The sequence below is a fragment of the Pinus tabuliformis genome, chromosome X (genome assembly GCF_031772625.1).
Source record: "Pinus tabuliformis cultivar Carrire ecotype Pingquan chromosome X, CPIR1, whole genome shotgun sequence".
In the NCBI taxonomy this organism is placed as follows: Eukaryota; Viridiplantae; Streptophyta; class Pinopsida; order Pinales; family Pinaceae; genus Pinus; species Pinus tabuliformis.
In genome coordinates this window covers 1264966286-1264974197 of record NC_142308.1, presented here as the reverse complement: position 1 = coordinate 1264974197, position 7912 = coordinate 1264966286, and positions in this window count along the sequence as shown.

The following is a 7912-nucleotide window of genomic DNA, read 5'->3' as shown; positions in this document are numbered from 1 at the left end:
TAATTGGTGCAGCACAATGAGCACAATGAGCACGAACCTAAAAGTATAAAAGCTAGCTAGCTAGTATTTTTTTTGCTTGCTATGCTACTTGTGCCAGATACAGTTTGATCCAACAACAATATAGGGAAGGGACTAGGTTCCGTGCAACCCCGATTGTTAAATAATGACATGTATCCTACCCTCAATACCGTCTATATCTCACCCATATCTTAGTTATAACGATAGTGATATCTACTATTCTCTCCTTAATACATAGTTTTTGTATCTATTTAACTTGTACCACGAACCCAGTGGGATGCATACTACCTCCATACCAACTGTTTTGTCATTTATTTCCACTGACCTATACATTGTACACCTGTTCAGTGGGCACACAACCCAAGCATTTAGTTGGTCGAGAAGCCTCTCATCACTCGGATGCACTATGTTCGATCTACAGTTCAAATTGTCCTGAACAAACCATACCCTTGTTTGCATATCTTCCGTGTTGAGGTTGTCATTCTTGCTACAATCTATAGCGCAAAAGTGGAGAGGAGGGTTCAACTTCTTGTTGCAATCTATAGTGCAGAAGTGGAGAGGATGGTTCAACTTTTTCCACGATGCTGGATCTACTAGGCTACCACCCTAGGCGAGTAGGTAATACATTTACTCTATGTTTCTTTATTCATTATATTGATGAACTCTAATGTTTTCTTCCCTGCACTGTTTAAAATCCACTTCTAGATAATTATTTCCTTTTCCTTCAATTGATAGAGGAATACACAAACTTCCTCGCTATTTCATGTCTCCTTGGTTAGATGCTTTCCTGTACTCAGGTGAGTTCTACCCGGGTAGTTATGAAAATCCATTTCTGGCGTCTAATTATTTTAATTACCATTCTCACCCTTTTCTCTTTGATTCATCATGTAGGATTTATGGGTGGCACTTTGTTCACGTGGATTTTACAGATAACCCCTTTTTCCCATGATTTCTCCCTTATGATAGGGTTTGTATTTCTTCATCGTTAGTCAGTTTCATTTTTCAATCATATTACTGACACAAGTGTTTGCTTTTATCTCAGGTACACCCAACTCGACTAGTCTGAGGCACAAATGTGCAAAAATTAAGCATCTAACTCATGGTTAACTACTGGACAGGTTGGTGACCTCCCATCATTTGCACACCAAGAGAGAGACTCAACATCATGACATGGATAGAGTTTGACTCTCATAAGCAGATCCAACTCTTGTTTAAAGCTTCTAAAATCCCCTAGGCTAAAAGGAGAGGGGTCCTAAATAATAACTTTACAATGATGCTTCGATAGAAAGGCAATAGCAATCAACTATGTTAGATGCCATAGATATTTGTAGCTGTTTTGAACAATCCAAGTCTCACCAATAAGAGGACCTTTCCACGAAAGTGGGGTAGGGCTGAAGAAATCAAAATAACCCTAATACCACGTCCAAACTAAATATTGTTGCAACTTCCATTTCATCCTTGTGACACAAAGCACAAGCAAAAGCCATCCCCAATCTCTTGACAACTGACCCTTGTAGGAGTAGAATCTATCTCCAAACTTTGTGCTTATAAGAATGTTATTTTCAGGTGGACTGGTACCTTATCAACCAGTAGGCCATAGGATCCTTGGCCATCCATTATTTTTCGAAGTGAGGGGCAATGTCAGTGGGGTGTCTAAGCATACCACAAAAATTAAAGGTCCTTAGTCACGAAGATGTACAAGGGCTACCCAATCCTCCATCTCTAGTCTCTCTAGAACACACTTGGCTTATGTAACAGTTAACTGCATTTTACTCTTTACAAATCAGGAGGCAAAGATGGTGTTTATTTCATTAGGTCATGCTCTTTGGTTTGTATTAATATCTCCTTTTCCAACCAATATCTTATTAAAAATCCATACTTGTAGATCTCAGGATTGGTTTGGGAGAAAATTCTATTCTTGATGGCATTCACCCTAATGCTTGGGACATGATGGCTGCTTGTGTAGATTTAAAAAGTGTCTGCTTACATCTACACAATCGTTCTATTCAATATTTGTGGTAGGTTTGTTTTGGATCTTCAATTGATCTTTGATATGAATGATACCTATCAACACTTCTTTTGACCCATCAAAACCGATAAATATGTCTTCAATTCAGTCATTTAAGTTCTGGTGGATGTTAACCATTTTCATTATTTTTTCTTTCTCTGGCTCCTTTTAAAGGTTTTGCTTCTATTTTAAACAAGACATGATGTTCGTTATCATATTAATTGCAATCTTATTATATTTTGTGCTTGAGTTAATATATTTTCTTGTCAAAGCTTCATCAGGATCTTGTGGTAGGCAAGCCAGTCAAGTGTCAGCACTCCAAGCAAATGAATTCTATTGACACTACTTGGGAATTTGTAAGACATAAACCTTTATTGCTTAATTTAGCCAATATTGTAGCTATTTTTTGTTGTATAATGCTACTATTTCCTATTTTTTGTTTACGGCTAGTGTGATTATATATGTTAATACTGTTATGACATCTGGATTGTTTTGTCTCTGCAATTTGCATGTAGAGATAGAGAATAATATTTACCAATTCTGTTGTACATGTATAATGTTTACTAGTAGTTTTATTGTGTAGTCAGTTAGAGTGATATAACATAAATTGGAAAGGAAAAAAATTCTTCTTTTGATGAAAAAAGTTAGCAACTTAGCAGTAAGATGTGATTTGCCACAAGTCATAGGAGGCGTGCCTTTGGGACCAAAAACAAATGCCATCTCCCAAGGCATAGATATCGAACACACACAATGTGTTGTTACATCTATGGTTGTGCATTACAAATTCAATGAGGGGATGCCAATACTAGATTGACTAGCATGTACAAGACCAACTAGTCTATGAAAGTTCAAATGTGGACAATCCTAGCATCCTTGAAACTAGTTCTTAACTAAGAAGATTACGTGGATGTAAATTTTCTCTCAAATTCAAGCGTATGTTTATCTGTATAGGGAACTACATAGGGTAGTTGTTAACCTCTATGTGGATAATCAACGTTATCTTCTTATCCTCGCCTTGCGAGCCACATTCAGAATGGAATCACATTGTATAAGTTATCATGTGAAGTTGTTGATTGAAGACTTCTGCTAGAAACAACATCCCACCTTCTTCTACAAAGATAATTGATCTTTTTCCCATTTTTTGGAAAGGCATAACTTGAAAGTTGATATCAAAGCGTAATATGCCTTCAGTGGTCACTCCTAATAGTAATATTATGATGGAGATTTATACCTTCCCCCTGGAAATAAGGCCTTTTGTATGCATCATTTATGTAAAGAATGTTTGTTTTCTATTGCCCAAATACAAACTGTGTTTATAAAAATTGAAAGGTATAAATCATCCGTTTTCACTTTGTTCCATTATATATTGGATTTTAGGGCACTTTGATCATTTTTTCCCATGTTTTAGATGAAAGGGAAAGAAATTACTTCTGAGTGCAAGTTTTATGGAAATCGCATGCAAGTGCACAAAGATAAGTCTTGCATCCAGTTCTGGTCAAGGTAAACTACTTCTTGCCTGTGCATTTTGTTGTGTATGCCGATCTTCAAGAACATATGTGATGCAACAAAATATATGCATACATGCTATGATAGGATTAAGTCTAGCAGATGAACATTGTGTCATAACTAAAACTATTCCTGATTGTAGAGGATAGGAAGTGCAAATTTATTTGACAGCAGAGGAATGTGATAATAAATTCCGAAGGATATGATTTCAGAACTCATAACTGACTTGTCTTAGACATCATTATATGATTTTGACAAATTTATAGCATGGTACTGGCATAAATTTTATACATGCAATCTTTGCCTTGATATTTTGAAGTAATTTGTGATATATTGTTTGCAAACAAATTAGCATGTTTTGTTTCAAAGCTAGAATATCAGTTTTAAACAGTCCTCAAATTTAGGTGTAACAACTTTTTTATGGAAGTGGGGAGTTGTTAAAAAATTTCATCTTTGCCTTCACTTTTTTTGTTTGTCACAATACCCAATGACAAAATATTTGTAAACAAGAGTCTTAAGGTATGGAATAATTGAATTATTTATAAATGGTGCTTCTCAAGAACTCTCTTATGAATGGGCCACAATAGAGAACTATATCCCAAACATGCTGGAAATTTATGAAATTAGTAGGATACTTGAAATTTCAAATGAAATTAAGATTGGAATTATATTTTAATAAATCAAGATAGAAAAGACACAAGGTACTCAGTGATGTAGTCTTTCTGCTTTGACTACCATATCCTGAGCTACCTATCCCTCACTAACCCTATCACTACCCCTCCTTACCCTCTGGAATTACAGTAGGAAGCAACAGAGAATCATATCCCAAACATGCTGGAAGTTTATGAAATTAGTAGGAAACTTGAAATTTCAAATGAAATTAAGATTGGAATTATATTTTAATAAATCAAGATAGAAAAGACACAGGGTACTTGGTGATGCAGTCTTTTTTCTTTATCAACCATATCCCGAGCTACCTATCCCTCCCTAACACTATCACTACCCCTCCTTACCCTCTGGAATTATAGCAGGAAGCAGGCAGATGCTTGGAGGGTGGTCTTTCTTTATTGGCATCTCTCCAATTCCTGAAGATGCTTTTCTAGCAGAGGCTAAACCAAGGGTTATGAAGTCAAGTAATACAAATAAAGAGGGTTTGCATTTATATGGAAAAGTTGTAGTCAATCCATACACTGATGTATCGTGAATAGTCCAAGTAGATCCTTTAGGTTAATGAGAGTACATGAGGGCCCTTCTGTAAGATGCACCATCGACATTATGAAGATGTAGCCAAAAGATAATGTGCAACCATAGAATGATGAAGGAAAATTATATCATGAGATTATAAGCAAATAGGATTAGGTAGTGAGCCTTCTAATGAATGAACAACCCATCTAGTTTTCATATTATAACATGCAACTCATGAATCAACAGGCCATAACATGTGCCATACAAAATTTGTAGTTATAGCTGCAAATTCCCCAATATTCCAGATTACAGCAAAGTGGAAGGACTTTGGAGGGATAACAACCTCATTCCTAGTTCCTTCTCACGTGCAATGTGATAGCTGTTGATTTTATAAAAATCCTGCCATAAAAATTGCTAAAATAGGAAAGCATATGAGCTTGCACACCAAGAGAGAGACTCAACATCATGACATGGACAGAGTGACTCTCATAAGCAGAACCAACTCCTGTTTAAAGCTTCTAAAATCCCCTAGGCTAAAAGAAGAGGGGTCCTAAATAATAACTTTACAATGATGCTTCGGTAGAAAGGCAATAACAATCAACTGTGTTAGATTCCATAGATATTTGCAGCTATTCTGAACAATCCAAGTCTCACCCATAAGAGGACCTTTCCATGAAAGTAGGGTAGGGTTGAAGAAATCAAAATCAGCCTCATACCACGTCCAAAATAAATATTTTTGCAGCTTCCATTTCATCCTTGTGACACAAAGCACATGCAAAATCCATCCCCAATCTCTTGACAACCGACCCTTGTAGTAGTAGAATCTATCTCCAAACTTTGTGCTTATAAGAATGTTATTTTCAGGTGGACTGGTACCTTGTCAACCAGCAGGCCATAGGATCCTTGACAATCCATTGTTTGTCCAAGTGAGGGGCAATGTCAGTGGGGTGTCTAGGCATACCACAAAGATGAAAGATCCTTAGTCACGCAAATGTAGAAGGGCTACACAATCCTCCATCCCTAGTCTCTTTAGAACAGACCTGGCTTATGTAATAGTGAACTGCATTTTACTCTTTACAAATCAGGAGGAAAAGATGGTGTTTATTTCATCAAGTCATGATATTTGGTTTGTATTAATATCTTCCTTTCCAACCAATATCTTATTAAAAATCCATATTTGCAGGTCTCAGGATTGCATTGGGAGAAAATTCTATTCTTGATGAGATTCACCTTGATGCTCAGGACATGATGGCTGCCTATGTCGATTTAAAAAATGTTTGCTTACATCTACACACTCGTTCTGTTCGATATCTGTGCCAGGTTTGTTTTGGATCTTCCATTGATCTTTGATATGAATGATACCTATCAGCACGTCTTTCAACCCATCAAAACCGATAAATATGTCTTTCATTCAGTCATTTAAGTTCTGGTGGATGTTAACCATTTTAATTATTTTTTCTTTCTCTAGATGCATTTGAAGGTTTTGCTTCTATTTTAAACAAGACATGTTGTCCGTTATCATATTAATTGCAATCTTCTTATAATTTTTGCTTGAGTTAATATATTTCCTTGTCAAAGCTTCGTCAGGATCTTGTGGTAGGCAAGCTGGTCAAGTTTCGGCACTCGAAGTGAATGAATTCTATGGACACAAGGGAATTTGTAAGACATAAACCTTTATTGGTTAATTTAGCCAATATTGTACCTATTTTTTGTTGTATAATGCTATTGTTTCCTATTTTTTGTTTACGACTAGTGTTATTATATATGCTAATACTGTTATGACATCTGGATTGTTTTGTCTCTACAATTTGCATGTAGAGATACATAATAATATTTACCAATTTTGTTGTACGTGTATAATGTTTACTAGCAGTTTTATTGTGTAGTGAGTTAGAGTGATATAAGATAAATTGGAAAGGAAAAGCATTCTTGTTTTGACGAAAACAGTTAACAACTTAGCAGTAAGTTATGATTTTCCAGAAGCCTTAGGGGGCATGCCTTTGGGACCAAAAACAGATGTCATCTCCCAATGCATAGATATCGAATAAATGTACAATGTGTTGTTACATATATGGTTGTGCATTACAAATTCAATGAGGGGATGCCAATACTGGATTGACTAGCAAGTACAAGACCAACTAGTTTATGAAACTTGAAATGTGGACAATCCTAGCATCCTTTAAACTAGTCCTTAACTAAGAAGATTACGTGGATGTAAATCTTCTCTCAAATTCAAGTGTTTATCTGTATAGGGAACTACATAGGGTAGTTGTTAACGTCTATGTGGATTAGCAATGTTATCTTCTAATCCTCATCTTGTGATCCACATTCAGAATGGAATCACATTGTACAAGTTGTCATGTGAAGTTTCTAATTGAAGACTTGTGTTGGAAATAGCACCCCACCTTCTTATACAAAGATAATTAATCTTTTGCCCATTTTTTGGAAAGGCATAACTTGAAAGTTGGTATCAAAGTGTAATCTGCCTTCAGTGGTCACTCCCGATAGTAATCTTACTATGGAGATATCTACCATCCACTTGGAAATAAGGCCTTTCATATGCATCGTTTATGTAAAGAATGTTTGCTTCATATTGCCCAAATACAAACTGTGTTTAACACTTATAATGTATAAATTCTCCATTTAAACTTTGTTGCAATATATATTGTATTTTTAGGCATTCTGATCATTTTGTCCCATGTTTTAGATGAAAGGGAAAGAAATTACTGTTTAGTACAAGCTTGATGGCGATTGCATGCAAGTGCACAAAGATAAGTCTTGAATCCAATTATCGTCAAGGTAAACTACTTCTTGCTTGTGCATTTTGTTGTGTATGCTGATCTTCAAGAACAGATGTGAAGAAACAAAATATATGGATACATGCTATGATAGGATTAAGTCTAGCAAATTAACATTGTGTCATAACTAAAACTATTCCTGATTGCAAAGGATAGGAAGTGCAAATTTATTTGACAACAGAAGTGCAATATTAAATTCTGAAGCATGTGATTTTAGAACTCATAATTGACTTGTCTTATACATAATTATATGATTTTTACAAATTTAGCATGGTACTGGCATAAAGTTTTTACATGCAATCTTTTCCTTAATATTTTGAAGTAATTTGTGATACATTGTTTGCAAATAAATTAGCATGTTCTGTTTCAAAGCTAGAATATCAGTTTTAAATAGTGC